The sequence below is a fragment of the Lissotriton vulgaris genome, chromosome 7, assembly GCF_964263255.1.
Source record: "Lissotriton vulgaris chromosome 7, aLisVul1.2, whole genome shotgun sequence".
In the NCBI taxonomy this organism is placed as follows: Eukaryota; Metazoa; Chordata; class Amphibia; order Caudata; family Salamandridae; genus Lissotriton; species Lissotriton vulgaris.
This window is the reverse complement of record NC_141695.1, coordinates 828,984,964-829,004,107: the sequence shown is the minus strand read 5'-3', so window position 1 is coordinate 829,004,107 and position 19,144 is coordinate 828,984,964. Positions and strand designations below refer to the sequence as shown.

The 19,144-nt window shown below is 51.9% G+C and overlaps 1 protein-coding gene across 6 annotated transcripts in view; it reads right to left on the bottom strand.

Annotated features, from left to right (window-relative positions):
* GCGR (glucagon receptor) overlaps nt 1-18,697 on the bottom strand; it is a 522,801-nt gene extending 504,104 nt beyond the window's left edge. For 2 of the 6 annotated variants that reach the window (XM_086931130.1, XM_086931136.1), the window contains exon 1: nt 18,360-18,697. The gene's annotated coding sequence lies outside the window, so the exon portion shown is untranslated. The remainder of the gene's footprint in view (nt 1-18,359) is intronic. The other 4 variants (XM_086931143.1, XM_086931142.1, XM_086931147.1 and 1 more) reach the window with 4 other exon arrangements.
* Nucleotides 18,698-19,144: the final 447 nt, after the last annotated feature.

Sequence of the window (19,144 nt, the reverse complement as noted above, 5' to 3'; positions counted from 1 at the left end):
TCCTCCAGGTCCTGCGCTGCTCCTCCTCTGGGGCCCCTGCAGCTCTCCTCCGGATCCTGCGCTGCTCCTCCTCTGGGGCCCGTGCAGCTCTCCTCCGGATCCTGCGCTGCTCCTCCTCCTCTGGGGCCCCTGCAGCTCTCCTCCAGGTCCTGCGCTGCTCCTCCTCTGGGGCCCCTGCGGCTCTCCTCCGGATCCTGCGCTGCTCCTCCTCTGGGGCCCGTGCAGCTCTCCCACATCCTGCGCTGCTCTTCCAATGGGGCCCCTGCAGCTCTCTCCCAGATCCTGCGCTGCACCTCCTCTGGGCCCGTGCAGCTCTCCCACATCCTGCGCTGCTCTTCCAATCGGGCCCCTGCAGCTCTCCTCTGGATCCTGCGCTGCTCCTCCTCTGGGGCCCGTGCAGCTCTCCCGCAGATCCTGCGCTGCACCTCCTCTGGGGCCCTGCTGCTCTCTTTCAGATCCTGCGCTGCTCCTCCTCTGGGGCCCGTGCAGCTCTCCCACATCCTGCTCTGCTCCTCCTCTGGGGCCCTGCTGCTCTCTTTCAGATCCTGCGCTGCTCCTCCTCTGGGCCCGTGCAGCTCTCCCACATCCTGCGCTGCTCTTCCAATGGGGCCCCTGCAGCTCTCCTCTGGATCCTGCGCTGCTCCTCCTCTGGGACCTGTGCAGCTCTCCCGCAGATCATGTGCTGCTCTCTTCAGACTCCTCTTAAGGATTGTGAGTGCCCCAGTAAAGACACTCTTTAAGGGCCCCTGTCTGGAGCAGCTTTGCATTTTATTACCCATCTTCTGCTAATTCAAGCCCCATGATGCCAAACAGTATTCAACAGTACATTAAAGATTGAGATGGAGCAATGGCCTAATGTGAGTAAGGAAAGATAATCACCTTCCAAGAGGGTGCCTGGGCAGATTGGGGCCTGGCCCCATTCCTTAAAGCGTTTCTGTCTGCCTTACCCTCTGAGCATAGCACGTTGCCTCAGCTCTACAACCTGTGCTACCACCTACGCCTTAGGGCTCTGAGCTGCCTCCTGCACTCCAGTCCCTGTGTTCTGCCCCCAGATCCTGTGTGGCTCGCTGGGCTTGCACAGCCCTCCCCTTTTGGTCCTGCACTGCTCCCCCTGCCTTTAAACTCCACCCATTTGCATTCACACACCCTGACTCCTCCATCCCCCCCACAATCCTTAATATGGCCAATCATTTTGTCTTTGCATAGTGAAATACGTTAATTTGCAGTAGCAGCTGCAGCCGTTCAAGCTTCTCCGATAGATCCTGCGCTGCTCCTCCTCTGGGGCCCCTGCAGCTCTCCTCCGGATCCTGCGCTGCTCCTCCTCTGGGGCCTGTGCAGCTCTCCCACATCCTGCGCTGCTCCTCCTCTGGGGCCCCTGCAGCTCTCCTCCGGATCCTGCGCTGCTCCTCCTCTGGGGCCCCTGCAGCTCTCCTCCGGATCCTGCGCTGCTCCTCCTCCTCTGGGGCCCCTGCAGCTCTCCTCCAGGTCCTGCGCTGCTCCTCCTCTGGGGCCCCTGCAGCTCTCCTCCGGATCCTGCGCTGCTCCTCCTCTGGGGCCCGTGCAGCTCTCCTCCGGATCCTGCGCTGCTCCTCCTCCTCTGGGGCCCCTGCAGCTCTCCTCCAGGTCCTGCGCTGCTCCTCCTCTGGGGCCCCTGCGGCTCTCCTCCGGATCCTGCGCTGCTCCTCCTCTGGGGCCCGTGCAGCTCTCCCACATCCTGCGCTGCTCTTCCAATGGGGCCCCTGCAGCTCTCTCCCAGATCCTGCGCTGCACCTCCTCTGGGCCCGTGCAGCTCTCCCACATCCTGCGCTGCTCTTCCAATGGGGCCCCTGCAGCTCTCCTCTGGATCCTGCGCTGCTCCTCCTCTGGGGCCCGTGCAGCTCTCCCGCAGATCCTGCGCTGCACCTCCTCTGGGGCCCTGCTGCTCTCTTTCAGATCCTGCGCTGCTCCTCCTCTGGGGCCCGTGCAGCTCTCCCACATCCTGCTCTGCTCCTCCTCTGGGGCCCTGCTGCTCTCTTTCAGATCCTGCGCTGCTCCTCCTCTGGGCCCGTGCAGCTCTCCCACATCCTGCGCTGCTCTTCCAATGGGGCCCCTGCAGCTCTCCTCTGGATCCTGCGCTGCTCCTCCTCTGGGACCTGTGCAGCTCTCCCGCAGATCATGTGCTGCTCTCTTCAGACTCCTCTTAAGGATTGTGAGTGCCCCAGTAAAGACACTCTTTAAGGGCCCCTGTCTGGAGCAGCTTTGCATTTTATTACCCATCTTCTGCTAATTCAAGCCCCATGATGCCAAACAGTATTCAACAGTACATTAAAGATTGAGATGGAGCAATGGCCTAATGTGAGTAAGGAAAGATAATCACTTTCCAAGAGGGTGCCTGGGCAGATTGGGGCCTGGCCCCATTCCTTAAAGCGTTTCTGTCTGCCTTACCCTCTGAGCATAGCACGTTGCCTCAGCTCTACAACCTGTGCTACCACCTACGCCTTAGGGCTCTGAGCTGCCTCCTGCACTCCAGTCCCTGTGTTCTGCCCCCAGATCCTGTGTGGCTCGCTGGGCTTGCACAGCCCTCCCCTTTTGGTCCTGCACTGCTCCCCCTGCCTTTAAACTCCACCCATTTGCATTCACACACCCTGACTCCTCCATCCCCCCCACAATCCTTAATATGGCCAATCATTTTGTCTTTGCATAGTGAAATACGTTAATTTGCAGTAGCAGCTGCAGCCGTTCAAGCTTCTCGCATTGTGCTAAATAGCAGCAGCGACGGCTCCACAGCTATGGCGGAGGAGCGTCGTCCCCCCCCAAAAAAAAATTTAAGGAAAGGAAAAATAAAAAACACTCGTTTTATTTCTCCTTTCCTTCTGAGTTTTGGGGGCGGGGCCTGGGGGTGACAGCACTGTGGGGAGTGGTAGTGCCCTCCCTTCACAACGCATGAAGGTTTGGTCGGCGTTTCAGGCCGGCCAAACCGTCATGCGCAGTGAAGCTCTCTCCAACCCCAGCTGCATTGCTGGAGTTGGAGAAAGCAGGCACAGACTCCCACTCTGTCCTGGAGCGCAAATCAATGACAAATGAGAGCAGCTTCAGGATTGGCCACAGGGCATTCTGGGAGCCTGTGCTGAAGAAGAGGCGCACGGCGCGGCCGGCTGAACTTACGTTTTTTTCATTCTTATTCTAATGGTTTTGCCCCCGTCCCTTTGAGACCTCTCACCCCCGCCCGCCTCACCACTAGCCACAAACACCGGTCGCTACTGCGGCTGATACTTCTACCAATGTGCTGCCTCCCTTGTGTACGTTGTTCAAGTCTGTGAGCATCCAGGGCTTACCCCATATCAGTGCTGTTAGTGGGCCGGGTCCTGCCCAGCTCAGCACCAGCAGTGAAATGGGTCTCTAATGGACTCTATATTCATGTCCTTAACTTTACAAGAAAAAAAGTTATTTCTTTCTGGACAAAGCCTTCAAGAAACATTAATAATCGAGGTCAGTGATGCAGCCCCTGTTAAATTTTACATATATTACTTCATCTTGCAGGAGATATGTGCCGGTAATTCCTAGGAGTATTTCATTGTCCAAGATATCCATACTAATATAATAAAGAGAGAGCTCAAACCTTTGAGGCGGGTAATCTCAGGAACCACAGCACCAATCACAACACCCAATACAGCATTGGAAAGGGCAGTTGCAGCAGAAGGACATAGGCTATGCAGCCGCTCACCATATACATTTAAAAGGTAAAAGTACTGTGACAGCAAAGTAGTCCCTTGTGGGCGTGTCTGCTTTGTGCTGTGGGCGTGTGCTGGGGGCGTGACAAACGCTGGGGGCGTGTGGTACGTTCCGCCCTTCATGCCATGTCTCATATTGTGTGCTAATCCCACCCTGCTCCCTTTAAATACCCCTGAAATCCATAATCATAACCCACCCTTACTCTTTAAAATACCCCAACACCCTTAAACACTAACTCATCTTAACCCTATGAATATACCCTGTCCCCAAAACCCAAACCTATCCCTAAACCTTAAAAATACCCCTGTACCACAAAACCCAAACCTAGCCCTGCACCCTATAAATACCCCTTTAACTCAAAACCCAAACCTACCCCTGAACCCTAAAAATACCCCTGAACCCCAAAACCCAAACCTAGCCCTGAACCCTAAAAATAGCACTGTACCCCAAACCCCAAACCTACCCCTGAACCCTAAAATACCCCTGTACCCCAAAACCCAAACCTAGCAAGGAACCCTTAAAATACCCCTGCACCCCAAAACCCAAACCTACCCCTGAACCCTAAAAATACCAGCAACATACTCATATTTTTTCACCACCCATTTGAAAAATGCACAGGTCTCTCTCATTGATGGCCAGCACGACATACACTTTTAGACACACCTCCCGCCACAAGTTCTAGAAGTGCAAACTTTAGAGCCGGGGAGCTACGTTCGAATCTCGGCATCAGCTCAACATCCTGTGATTCCAGGCAAATCGCTTTGTCTCCCCGTGCCTACCACAAATGGATGTGTTCTTCTGTAATGTAAATTGTGCTCATGCCATGTTGTCGAGTTCGCGCTATATAATATTGCAAAGAAAAATAAAGTAGGGAAACTCGAGTTTACACACTACTGAACGCGCACTCTTAAGTGCATCAGCAGTTCTCTGTGAATCGGAACGTTTCACAGGCCTGTCACAGATAAGAAATGCTATCAAAACGAAATCCTACAAAACAATATACTACTGGCCGGCAGCAATTCATACCCGGACAACGTCGGGACGGGCTGCTAGTATTTCTATAGTTTTGCTTTTCCTCCAATGTATCATAATTGTGTAGCGCTTACTGTAAACTGGATCGCCTCTTGGAGTCTGGATGGGCTCGAGAGCTAAGGCAGTGTGTGCTCCTAACAGTGCCCGTCACTGTGTCATAAAGGTGTTCTAAATGCATGCTCATTCAATAGTTGGCCTCTCTGCAGAGTACACAGGGTGATGGTCACATATGTGCAATTTTAATTACATATTTTGGGTAAAGTTCTTGAAGGGGGTAAATAGCTGTTGGAAAATATGGTCAGTGACGCTGACAGGAGAGAACAGAGTGAGAGAGTGTGTGTGTGAGGATGAGGAGGGAAGGAGAGAGGGGCAGTGAAGCGGGGGAGATGAAAGGAAGTACATGCAGAAGAAGAGAGTGACAACCCGGAGATGGAGAGGCAGCAGATGAAATATGATGAAGCATGCAGAGAGACTTCAGGAAGAGGTGTGTGGGGAAAAAGGCGAAAGTACCTATGCACAAAGAAAACTGTCTAGAAAAGGCATGTGAGTGGGAGAATGGACATTGAACTTGTTTCTCAGTTATCTGATGCTGATAACAGTCAGGTGTAACAAGTCAGTGAAGGGAAGAGGTTCAAATATAGAATAAAAGACAGAGGTAAGCTAGAGAGAGATGCCGGTGCTTTGGAAGGCAATCGCCCACGTTGCACAAGCCTAAAAGAAGAAAGAGGGAGTGAGGTGAAAAGAAGGCTGAGAGTGAGAAGGAGGGAGAGTATTTTGCCGGCTCGGCTCGTGTTCTGGCTCTTAGAGCCGAACGAGGCCTCTGGTTCGGCTCTTCCCATGAGTTTTTTTCGGCCTGCCACTGAAAGGTGTGAACTCTAGCACTGCCACGCTCGCGCTGGAAGGGCACAGGTCTCTCCACGTGTCTCTTTAAAACTCCTACAGTGCACCGGCAGGGGGCGGCAGAGCTCACACATGCAGAGCAGGGATAGCTGGGGAAGGATGGACGATTGGCACGCGCTTAGAAGGGTAAGGGACAGGATGGGATGCAAGAGGAGGGCATGGGCTGCAGGACAGCCCAAGGTAATGGAGGCAAGGGACAAGCGGGGAGCGTGGAGAAGAGCAGGAAAGGGTGAAGGGAACACACACACACCACCCGAGCCTTTCACAACCGCACCCACTGCTGACTCCGCAGCTGCAGGAGAATCATTAACAGGCACCAGCCCTGAGCAGCTGGAATGAATGATGCACCACCAATGCTGCAGGCTTGACAGGGAGCAGAGGCGCTGCCTGCTCTCAAGCCATGGCCCTATGGAAAGCAGTGAGCACCAATGAATGCCCAGCCGTGCACAGCGGGAGTCAATGGTGCTTCGGCGCTGCACACTGCTGCCACCACCAGCCACCACTGCTGCAGGCCTGGCAGGGAGCAGAGGTCTGCCTGCTCTCAAGCCATGGCCCTATGGAAAGCAGTGAGCACCAATGAATGCCCAGCCGTGCACAGCAGGTGGCAATGGTGCCTCGGCGCTGCACACTGCTGCCACCACCAGCCACCACTGCTGCAGGCTTGGCAGGGAGCAGAGGGCCCTTGTAATCAGACCACAGCCCAGGTAAAGCACTAGCAAAGGCCTTACTGTAAGCAGGAGTCAATGGTGCTTCGGCGCTGCACACTGCTGCCACCAGCCACCACTGCTGCAGGCCTGGCAGGGAGCAGAGGTCTGCCTGCTCTCAAGCCATGGCCCTATGGAAAGCAGTGAGCACCAATGAATGCCCAGCCGTGCACAGCAGGTGGCAATGGTGCCTCGGCGCTGCACACTGCTGCCACCACCAGCCACCACTGCTGCAGGCTTGGCAGGGAGCAGAGGGCCCTTGTAATCAGACCACAGCCCAGGTAAAGCACTAGCAAAGGCCTTACTGTAAGCAGGAATCAATGGTGCTTCGGCGCTGCACACTGCTGCCACCAGCCACCACTGCTGGAGGCCAGGAAGGGAGCAGAGGGCCTTGTAATCAGACCACAGCCCAGGTAAAGCACCAGTGAAGGTCTTACCTTAAACAGCAGAGTCAACGGCGCTTCGGTACAACAAACCACCAGCACACCATGAGTGCTGGAGGCCTAGCAGAGAGCAGATACACCCTGTCATGCCACAACCCTACTAAAAGTACCAGTGAAGGTCTTACCATAAACAGTGGGAATCAGTGGTGCCCCTGCACAATACACCAGCAGCACATCACCACCCCTGGTAGGCCTGGCAGGGAGCAGAGTCCCCCTGTCGTGCCACAACCCTATAGAACCAATGAACAAAAGAAGGTGCCAGTGCTGATCAGCACTGGCACCTTCTTTTGTTCATTGGTACTTTGGCTCAGCCTTGCTGATTAGAGCCATCCCGTAGTTGTTTTTCACAACCCTATAGAAAGCACCAGTGCATGTCTTACCATAAACAGCAGCAATCAATGGGACTTTGGCGACAACACAGCACCGGTGCTGGAGGCCTGGTGAGAAGTAGAAGACCCCTGTACTTTCAGTGCCAAAATGTGATGTCTACACCGCAGTCCGAGTGCTACCGACTGCAGAAATAAATCCTGATTACATGGACAATCACTGTGTGAAACCGGGAGTGTCCACTTTTCACACTAGCCTCCAACTTCATTTAGTCATCTGCACTCCCATGCGCTCTGTTCCTTTGAGCCGGTTTCACACGTGACTTGTCCATGTGGCCAGGATTTAATCCTGGAGTTGGCAGCACTCAAGCTGAGATGGAGTCATTACACTTAGGCACTGATAGTGTGGATAATTTACAGGTTTAGTTTCTCTGGTCTTCCTAGTCCTGAGGAGGCCTCTAGTAAGTATGGCCGAAACGCATCGACCCTAGAAATGGAGGGGTCCAGAAAGGCATACCATGGTTTGATTAGTACAGTCACAAGGATAAAACAAGGGAACTGTTGCCCTAGAGCTCATTTGACGCGGTGACTACCTCCTATTGGAAAGCAAATTTGGCTGAATATGCAACCACTTTTTGCTTATAATAACGGAAGTTAGGACATGAAAAATGGAGAATGATCTGCTCTGTAGTTTACAGCATTATTGCATTATCGTAGAATGCTGATGTCTTGCCTTTGTATGGTGTACATTTCTCATTGTTTTACTCTTCGCACCAGAGATCTACAAAAAGCATGGAATGTTAATTGATACACAGAATAGCTCACATAATTGATCGATAAAGGTATTTTTGATTGAGTCAGAACCCCGGTGGAGATTAATTATTTAATTGTGGTATGAGTGCTTTTCTATGAGTTTGTCCCCACAGTATACCAACCTTTTATTTTGTGGAGGCCTGTGAGCAGATGCCCCATCATAGCACAACTCTACTAAAAGCACCAGTGAAGGTCTTACCATAAGCAGTGGAAATAACTGATACTGCTGCCAAACACAGCATCACACCACCAGTGCTGGAGACCTGGCAGGGAGCAACGTCCCCTGTCATGCCAACAATCCGACCAAAAGCACCAGTGAAGGTCTTGTGAAATGAATGTGCTTCTGCACCACACACCACCACCAGATCACCATGACTAGAGACCTGGTAGAGGCAGAGGTCCTGTGTCATACTGCCACCCTAATAAAATGAGAAGAGAAGATAGCACCATAAATATCATGAGTCAATGGTGCTGCTGCACAACACACCACAGCCACCACACTGCCATTGCTGGAGGCCTGACAGGGAGCAGAATCCCCTGCAATACCCCCATTCCAGACATCAAACCTACTAAAAAAGGACTTACCATGAATAGCAGGAATCAATTGTGCTCCTGCACAACACCCCACCATCCCATCACTGCTGAAGGCCTGGACCGGGATCCCCCAGCAATATCACAATACCACACATCAAAGCTACTATGAGCACCAGTGAAGGACTGACCCTGTACAGCAGGAATCAATGGTGCTCCTGCACAACACCCCGCCATCCCATCACTGCTGAAGGCCTGACAGGGAGCAGGATCCCCCAGCAATATCACAATACCACACATCAAACCTACAGGACGTGACGTCACGACAGGTGGCTTGCACAATCAGACTCATTGCCTCCCCACGCTCACCCCTTAGATGCAATTGCATCAGAGTAGCCCGCGGGTGAGCAGCGTTATGAATGAGGTCTGATCTCGCCCTAGGGAGGCCAAAGAGTGAATGTGTGGCTCGATTTGCTCCAGCCAATAAAATAAGTGGAGGGCGCCGTCCACCCGCGTGGTACCCCGACTCGAGCCCTGTGTGTGTGTGTGACAGAGAGAGAGCGTGCATGTGTGTGTGAGAGATAGGGAGAGAACGAGAGAGAGCATACATGTGTGTACCTGTGTGTGAGAGAGAGAAAGAGAGATCGTGCACATGTGCGTGCATGGGTGTGTGTATGTGCGAGTGTGAGTGAGTGAGTGAGAGAGAGAGAGCGTGCATGTGTGTGTGAGAGATAGGGAGAGAGAGAACGAGAGAGAGAGCGTACATGTGGGTACCTGTGTGTGTGAGAGAGAGAGAAAGAGAGAGCGTGCACATGTGCGTGCATGGGTGTGTGTATGAGCAAGTGTCAGTGAGTGAGTGAGTGAGAGAGAGAGAGAGAGAGCGTGCACATGTGCGTGCATGGGTGTGTGTATGAGCAAGTGTGAGTGAGTGAGTGAGTGAGAGAGAGAGAGAGCGTGCATGTGTATGTGAGAGAGAGAGAGAGCTTGCATGTGTGCCTGCCTGTGTGTGTGAGAGAGGGAGAGAGAGAAAAAGAGGGCATGCATGTGTGCGTGCATGGGTGTGTGTGTATGTGTGTGTGAGAGAGAAAGGGAGAGAGAGAGAAAGAGAGATAGAGGGCATGTGTGAGAGAGGGTGTGCATGTGTGTGTGTGTGTGAGAGAGAGAGCAGGAGAGAGAGAGCAGGAATGTGTGTGTGTGTTTGTGTGTGAGAGAGAGAGAGTGCATATGTATGTGAGCGAGAGAAACAGAGAGAGAGAGCGGGCATATGTGTGTGTGAGAGAGAGAGAGAAAGAGTGTGTGCATGTGTGCGTGGGTGTGAGGGGGAGGGGGGAGAGAGAGACCATGCATGTGTGCGTGCGTGTATATGAGTGAGAGCGTGCAAGTATGCATGTGTGTGAGGGAGACAGAGAAAGAGAGAGAGTGTACACGTGTGCGTGCCTGTGTATGTGTGAGAGAGAGAGAGGGAGAGGGAGCGAGAAAGAGCCTGCATGTGTGTGCGTGAGTGTGTGTAAGAGAGGGAGAGCGAGAAAGAGAGCAGAGAGCCTGCATGTGTGTGTGTATGAGTGTGAGAGAGCGTGCATGTGTGTGTGTGTGTGAGTGTGAGAGAGAGAGGGACCATGCATATGTGCCTGTGTGTGGAAGAGTGAGAGAGCGTGCATGTATGCGTGCCTGTGTGTGTGTGAGGGAGAGAGAGTGAGAGCGTGCATGTGTGCCTGTTTGTGTGCGCGTGTGAGAGAGAGAGAGACAGTGCCTGTGTGCGTGCATGTGTGAGAGAGGGATAGAGAGAAAGAGAGTGCGCATGTGGACAGAGCCCTCTACCCCCCCTCCCCCTCCCCATAGGGGGGCGCGGCGCTTAGGACCCGGGACCAATGTGGCCGGGCCTTGCTTCAATCCGGCGACGTGAAATGCAGTCATGTTAGATGCACGTCACTTCCGCCACCGCAAAGGCCAGGGCAGGGAGTATATAGGTGCCGATTCCCCTGGCCTTTGCCTTTCTGGGAGCAGAGCATTGCGGCGGCATCCAGAACAGCAACAATTTTCCGCGGGCAGCACCTTGGGTCTCATCGTACCCAGCAAGTGCCCCTTAGAGCCTTTGGCACCAATTCAGGGTTGGATTGGGATTGAAAATCGGCCCGGGCATGCGAAAAAAAGTGGCCCACATTTGCATATTGCCTTTCTGCAAAAGTTTCTGCAAAACTGTATTTAAAAAAAGGGGGGGTTAAAAAAATGCACAGATTAGTTTACACTGGTGAAACACACCTGAAAACAAGTGAGGCCACTTCTGCTCAGGCCCCCTGCCCCAGCTCAATATGCATATATTAATGGGCCGGCCCAGCGAGAGGAAGGGAGTTACACCTCTGACGTTGATAAAAGGGAGGAAATGGACGCCCATCTACCTCCAGAAGGGACACTTTGGCACCCACTGGGCGGCTGGCGGCATCAACAACGCAGAAAGTGCCCAAATTGGCTCCCCCCCTATCCCCAGACTGCTCAAAAATGCAGCCCACATCTGGAACTGGACACCGGCCCCTCGGGCATTGCCCGAGTACCCACGTCACCAATCCGACGCTGGGCACCATGCATGGTTTTCCTGGAGGTGGCCATCTCGTGGTACGACATGGTCACTGACTGAACTCTCTAGGTTGTGCCCCGGTCCGAGTCGCCTATGGAACATTCCGCATACTCTGCCGGGGGTTAGGGTACATATTTCTTACAGATGGGGTTCACCTCTCAGACGCTGGTTCGGATTGTTCAAGGGCATTTGGGCGCTCACCCAAAGAACGTATTTTGGTGGGGAGTGCGAAGGACCTCGTCGCCCTGGACCTGGTCGCCATTGTGGGGGGATCTCGAATCCTAAACTCACCCCTCGTCAGCAGAGGGCTCCTCCAAAGAAGACTCCCCAGAGCAGCGCCACGGGTGGGGTCCAGCGGTCCTGAGCCGACCAGAGGCGTACACACCAGCTTGGGGCACAGATCGCGAGGCTGGGCACGGGGCTGCCGTTCCTACCCACCTCATCGCAGCCCCACGGGTAGCTTGGTGCTTGGGGGGCGATGCCCTGGTATGAGGACATGGGTACGGTGAAGCAGGACCGCCCTCCTCTGATGCAGGTGGTGACACCTGTGTGCTCCAGTGGCGTTTAGGATTGCGATAGGTCTCTGATGTTCGTGTTTATGAGTCAATATACCGCACGGTTTATTGTGTAGTGTTTCCTTAACACAAGGGCCTAATTCTTTATGATCGGTTGCAATTATTTGACCTTTCATGAATGTGTTTTACACATGAGTGCGTTTTGACGTGGCTATAATAAAAATGTTCCACCAAGTTCATGATCTCTGTTGGTGTCTCGTTTGGGGGGTGTTGGGGCACGGGCCAGACTGGGGGTATCCGGGTCCTATGTGCGTGCGTGCGTGTGAGAGAGAGTGAAGTATGTGTGCGTGAAAGAGAGAGTACGAGAGAGAGCAGGTAAATTCAACCAACGAGAGGAAAGGCGCCCAGCCCCGCGCCACCGGTTCTAAAAGTCTTTTCGCGTTTTTAGGTATTCCAAATGCTGTGTTTTTCGGGTCTCTGTAATGCAGACACGCTTACTTCTGTCACCTCAATAACATACTTCAGGGTAATATCCCCCTCTGGTGCAAGCGCTTGAGGTAGGGAGTGTGCGTGGGTGTTTTTGTGCGCACGCACGCACGCGTTCATTGCCTACGCACCACAATGTAAAACTCTAATTAGATAGTTCCGTGCAGAATCTATGCTGTCGATAAACTGCCCCGCGCAATGACAACCTTTTCATCTAGAAAATAATAACACTTTCGAAAAAAACTGAGCGAAAAAGAGCCTAGTAGGACGTCCAATTTCAGTTCATAAAAATACATACTTTGACAAAATCGTTTTTGTTAAAACACCCGTCGTGTGAGAATAAAAATAACTATGGAAGTGAACAGGTACAAGTACTTCGTGTCATATTTGTTAGAATAATAAAGGTCACAACCCCCTCCCCCACCTCCGTTCATGTTTGCATTAATTGACCCCCGCTTCCCACTCGATTCATTCACCCTTTACACACTCCGGAATCACAGAAACTGACCGACAGGTCTGTTTCCGGTGTCATTGCAAATATTCCGTGGCAACCGAATCTAACGCGATGTGCGCGGAAAGAGCGGCTTGAAGCCGCCTATCTTGATAGAGGGGCGAAAGGCGGATGGAAGCACATGCCCCTCGGTCCCTGCTGCAGAACGTACAGCGCCTAGAGGCCCCTCCCTCCCAGAGACCCTGCCCGGGCCCCTTCTACCAGTAGCAGGGCTGGAATATATCTGCATTCCACTGCAGACCCCAGTGCGCAGATTCCAGTGCACAAATATCACTGCAGACTCCAGTTCACAGATCCTAGTGCAGATTCCAGTGCACAGATCCCAGTGCAGATTCCAGTGCACAAATATCACCGCAGACTGCAGTGCACAGATCCTAGTGCAGATTCCAGTGCACAGATCCCAGTGCAGATTCCAGTGCACAGATCGTAGTGCACAGACCCCAGTGCACAAATCCCAGTGCACAGATTCCAGTGCAGAATCCAGTGCATAGATGTCAGTGCACAGATCCCAGTGCATGGATCCCAGTGCACAGATCCCAGTGCAGATTCCAGTGCACAGATCGTAGTGCACAGACCCCAGTGCACAAATCCCAGTGCACCAATCCTAGTGCAGATTCCAGTGCAGAATCCAGTGCATAGATTTCAGTGCACAGATCCCAGTGCATGGATCCCAGTGCACACATCCCACTGCAGATTCCAGCACACAGGACATGGCACTAAAGACCATGTAAGAGGCAGAAAGTTCATGTTTCATGGTCCCTTTTACAGGTTAAGAAAGTCTTTTCACCTAGAACATGGGAACATCTGGAATATAAAGATTGCTCCATACCCTTGAGAGCTTTCACATCTGGACAATAAAGGTTGGTCCAGACCATTGAGAACCTTCACATCTGGGCAATAAAGACTGATCCGGACGATTGAGAACCTTCACATCTGGGCAATAAAGGCTGATCCGGATCATTGAGAACCTTCACATCTGGGTAATAAAAGCTGATCCGGACTATTGAGAACCTTCATATCTGGGCAATAAAGGCTGATCCGGACTATTGAGAACCTTCATATCTTGGCAATAAAGGCTGATTTGGACCATTGAGAACCTTCACATCTGGGCAATAAAGGCTGATCTGGACCATTGAGAACCTTCACATCTGGGCAATAAAAGCTGATCCGGACTATTGAGAACCTTCATATCTGGACAATAAAGGCTGGTCCGGACATTGAGAACCTTCACATCTTGGCAATAAAGGCTGATTTGCACCATTGAGAACTTTCACATCTGGGTAATAAAAATTGATCGATACCCTTGAGAGCTTTCACATCTGGACAATAAAGGCTGGTCCGGACCATTGAGAACTTTCAAATCTGGGCAATAAAGGCTGATCCAGACCATTCGAACCTTCACATCGGGGCAATAAAGGCTGAACCGGACCATTGAGAACCTTCACATCTGGGTAATAAAGGCTAATCGGATCATTGAGAACCTTCACATCTGGGCAACAAAGACTGGTCCGTATCCGTGAGAGATTTCACATCTGGACAATCAAGACTGGTCGTTATCCTTGAGAGATTTCACATCTGGGAAATAAGGACTGGTCCATATCCTTGAGAGATTTCACATCTGGGCAATAAAGACTGGTCGGTATTCTTGAGAAATTTCACATCTGGGCAATAAAGACTGGTCGGTATTCTTGAGAGATTTCACATCTGGGAAATAAGGACTGGTCCGTACCATTAAGAACCTTCACAACTGGGCAATATAGAGAGGCCTGTGCTCAATGAACTTCTCAAATAAATAAATATGGTAGCCTTGACATCAGGGTAATTATGACTGTTCCGTACAGTTGAGCGTTTTAACGTCTACATTAGAATAAATTCAACCCCGTAGGAGCCCTGCCCTTGAGATACAGATGGTAATAATGTCATGAATGTAAAGAATGTTTACATCAGGGAAATAAAGGCACGCAAACCTTCACAGCTGGGTTAAATTGTGTTCATCTCTATCGAAACCTTCCCCTTGGGATACAAATGGGTTCGATCCCATCAGAACCCTCACATCTGGGTAATGAAAAACACGGGCCCTCAGAACTCTTACATCAGGGTAATAAAGACAGTTCTATCGAAACATAGGAATCCAAACACTAACATCTGGAGAATAAAGTAATAAAGCAATAGAACGTTCACATTATGCAATAAGGATGGATCTGTACCCATGGGAACCTTCACATCTGGGCAAGAATGCGTTCAACTCTATTGCAACCTTCCCATTGGGATACAGATGGATTTAATCCCATCAGAACCCTGGCATCTGGGTAATGAAAGACGCAGGCCCTCAGAACTTCTACATCAGGGTAATACAAAGTGTTCTGTACCCTTGAGAACACTCACAACTGGGTAACAATGCGTTCAACTCTACCAGAATCTTCCCCTTGAGATGCGGAGAGGTCAGACTCCTAACATCTGGATAAAAAGTTATGAGCCCACAGAACTTTCATATCTGGGAAAGAAGGCAATCAACCCCATCGAAACCTCCCCTAGACGTGCATATGAGTTGGAACCCATCAGAACACTCAAATCTGGATAATAACGTTTTAAACCAATAGAATCTTAATATCATGCAATAAAGATTGGTCTGTACCGATGGGAACCTTCACATCTGGGCAAGAATGCGTTCAACTCTATCGCAACCTTCCCATTGGGATACAGAGGGATTTAGTCCCATCAGAACCCTGCCATCTGGGTAATGAAAGACACGGTCCCTCAGAACTTCTACATCAGGGTAATAACAAGTGTTCTGTACCCTTGAGAACACTCACAACTGGGTAACAATGCGTTCAACTCTACCAGAATCTTCCCCTTGAGATGCGGAGAGGTCAGACCCCTAACATCTGGATAAAAAGTTATGAGCCCACAGAACTTTCATATGTGGGAAAGAAGGCATTCAACCCCATCGAAACCTCCCCTAGACGTGCATATGAGTTGGAACCCATCAGAACACTCAAATCTGGATAATAACGTTTTAAACCAATGGAATCTTAATATCATGCAATACAGATTGGTCTGTACCGATGGGAACCTTCACATCTGGGTAAGAATTAGTTCAACTCTATTGGAACCTTCCCCATGGGATACAGATGGGTCCGAACCCATCAGAACCTACTTACTGAGATACATATGGGTCTGACCCCAACTCACCTGAACCCCCTTTTCAGGGGATTGGAAGACAAGAGACCATCAGAACGTTCACACCTCGATATTACTGACTGGTCTAGACCATTGAAATCTTCATATGTGGATAAAAATTGGCCTGAGGGAGATTTAATTACCCAGGAGTAATTTCAATAATTATGGATTACTCTTGTGATGCGAAATTACCAAAAATTATGCCAGTTTAAGTAATTCAGAGTAATTTGGGACATAACTTCTACTACAGGAGTACAGGAACAACAAACTAAGAGAGCAAATGACATGTTGCATTTAGTGTCCATTATGAATGCAAGTGCGAATTTAACTCCAAGAAAATGGCATTAAATGCTGGATTACGCTTCTCACTAGTTACACATAATTACGAGTAATTTTAAGTAATTACGCTAGAGAGAATAACGCCAGTATCCCCTCACATCTCATACAAATGTGTTCAACACCATTGCAACCTACATATTGAGATGGAGAGAGGTCGAAACCATCAAGTACCTTCACATCTGGATAATTCCTATTTTAATTCCTGTTTTGCAAAGCGCAAACATATCAGCCCCTTAAGGGTTTCAAGGCTCTGGGGCCACTAAATCGCCTAGAGTGGGCGAGATTAAGTGTGCTATTGCCCAGAGTCACGTGATGCTGAGCTGAGCTGCCGGCGGCACAGGGGATCGAACCATGAACCCTGAGCTCCGGAGTCTGGCGCTCTGGCCGCTGCGCCACACCTCTCCTCCTGGATAGCAATCGGTGTGCCGAACCCGCCACAACCTTCACATCTGAATATTAAAGACAGCTCCCAACCCATCAGAATATTCTCACCTGTATTTTAACCACTGCCCCCCCCCCCCCCCCCCAGAATCTTCACACTTCAATAGTAAAGACAGGTTCGAAACTATCAGTACTTTCACATCTGTAAAATAACCAGCGGCTCGAGCCCACCAGACCCTTCACACTTGGATAGTAAAGACAGGTCCGGACCTATTAGAACGTTCACACCTGGAATGTAACCACTGGTCCGATCCCATTAGTACCTTTATACCTGGACAGTAATGACCCATCACACATGGTTAGTAGATACAGGTCCGAACCCATCAGTACCATCACACCTGTGTTGCAAGAACTAGATCAAACCCACCAGAACCTTCACACTTGGGGGATAAAGACGGGCCCGAACCCATTAGTACCGTCACTCCTGGATTGTAATCACTAGTTCGGACCTATCAGTACCGTTACACCTTGATAGTGAAAACAGGTTGGAATCAATCAGATCATTCCCACCTGGATTCCAATCACTGGTCCGAACCCATCAGTACCCTCACACCTGTATTTTAACCCCTGACCCAAATCCACCAGAACTTTCACAGCTGCATAGTAAAGACAGGTCCGGACCTATTAGAACCTTCATACCTAGAGTTTAACCACTGGCCCAAATCCACCAGAACCTTCACACCTGGATGGTAAAAAACAGATCCGAATCGAGCAGCACCTTCACACCTGGATAGTAACCAGTGAGCCGGACCCATCAGTACCTTCACAAACGAATATGAACCTATACACCTGGATAGTAACAACAGGTTCACACTCATCAGTACCTTCACACCAGTACAGCAACTTCTGGCCCGAACCCGTCAGAACCTTCACATCTGGATAGTGACAGCATGCCCGTGAAAGTTTCCATGAGAACCTTCACCTCTGGATTATTAACCGTGACTTGTTTGTTTACAAACCAGTTCTGTGTAGTGAAAGAGTCAGAACCCCCCCCCCCCCCCCCTCCCCCCATAGACACAGTTACACTGCGGCCGAGTTCCCCCATTCATAAGAAGCCCGCCTCGTCCGAGCCTCTTTGTGAGGCGGGCCCCTTCATTCATAGCACCCTAGCTGCACACCCTTTGTGGGCTTCGAGGCACCGGGATGAGGCGGCCCGACCGAGCCTGACCCCTGCAGACCTCGAAGCCCCGCACGCGATGGACGCCCCCACCCCCCACCGGGCTCTGAAACCTAGAGCCACAGGGCCCCCTGCAGGGCGCGGGGAGAAGCGCGGGGCCCCGGAGCAACGATCCATGATTGTCCGATAGAGTCCCCCGCCGGTCCCTGGCCTCTCCCTCCACGCACACTCGTCCCGCTGGGCTGACAGCGAGCACGGGGTGAGCTGGAGGGATGGCTGCAGGTAAGTAGGGGGCAACTATTAGTGGGGGTAGGTGTGAGGTCAGGTAGATCTGGAGTCTGAGAAGAGTGTGCATCTTGGATGAGGGGTCGAGGGTCGTCGGGGTGCACTGGGCTGGGGGCTCTGTCCAGGGGCATGTTCTGGGGCCACCTGTCGGGTGAGTGCTTACTCTGCCAGGTAAGAGACAAGAGGGCAGGCGAGTTACCGGAGGCTTGGGGGTGCCAGAGGTTTTTCACGCGAGTGTGTGTAGGGGGGGGGGGGGGGGGGGGGGGTAGGGAGGCGCGGGCGAGGGGGAATAACCTGCACCGCGAAGGAGTGAGTGTGGACTATGGAGTATATGGAGCGGGTAAATGGCCCTGGAAACGACGCTCAGATGGAAGGGGGCTGCCCGATCCCGACGGGAGAGAGTGTGTGAGGGCGCTGAGGGTGGCGGCGCTGGGGCACAGGTTCTCTTCTTACCTGCCCCGGGGGTCGCGTCGGTCTCCGCACCCCAGATGATCCGCATCCTCGGAGCTGGGAGCACCGTCCAGGGCCGGTCCCGGAGCCGAGCCCCGCACCCTCCACCTGCCGTCCCGGTGACACCTGCCGCCGCCGCACGGACGGGTGTCCAGGGGTCCCCACACTCAGGTGTCCTCGGAGGTCTTCTGCGGTCCCTCGAGCCCCGGGTGCTCTCCGCCCCAGGCTCTCTCTCTGACCCCCGCTCCTGCCGAGCTCTGATCACTGCACAGAAACTTTCCGGAGCGCGGGGAGCTGAGCCCAGACTGACAGCAGCCGCTCTCAGGCCCCGCCCACTGCGAGGCCCCGCCCCTCAGCAGGGTACGGACCGCGGAGTCCCAGCCCCTGACCGGCAGTCACTGATAGTGAGACTGCAGTCTGTGAAACTCACTCACTGTCTCTCACCGAAGATCACTCGCGTTCACCGACGCTCTCTGAAACCCCGGTAGCACCTCGGTGACACTCACTGACACCCCGAGGGTTTCACTGACACTCATGGTATTGACTCACTGAAACTCGCTGATACTCAGTCCCTGAAAACTCACTAAGTGGTCACTGTCGGCGAACCTCTCTTGCTGACCGAGATCAAGCAAAGCTTATTGGAAATCAAACACACTGCGCCTCCTTGGCACCCGCTGACTGACATTCAAGCCAAGTCAAGGCACAGCTTTAGTTTGTATAACATCATGAAAGATAAAATAAATCAATACCATAAAACAGATCAATACAAATTCTAAAAGACACATGAC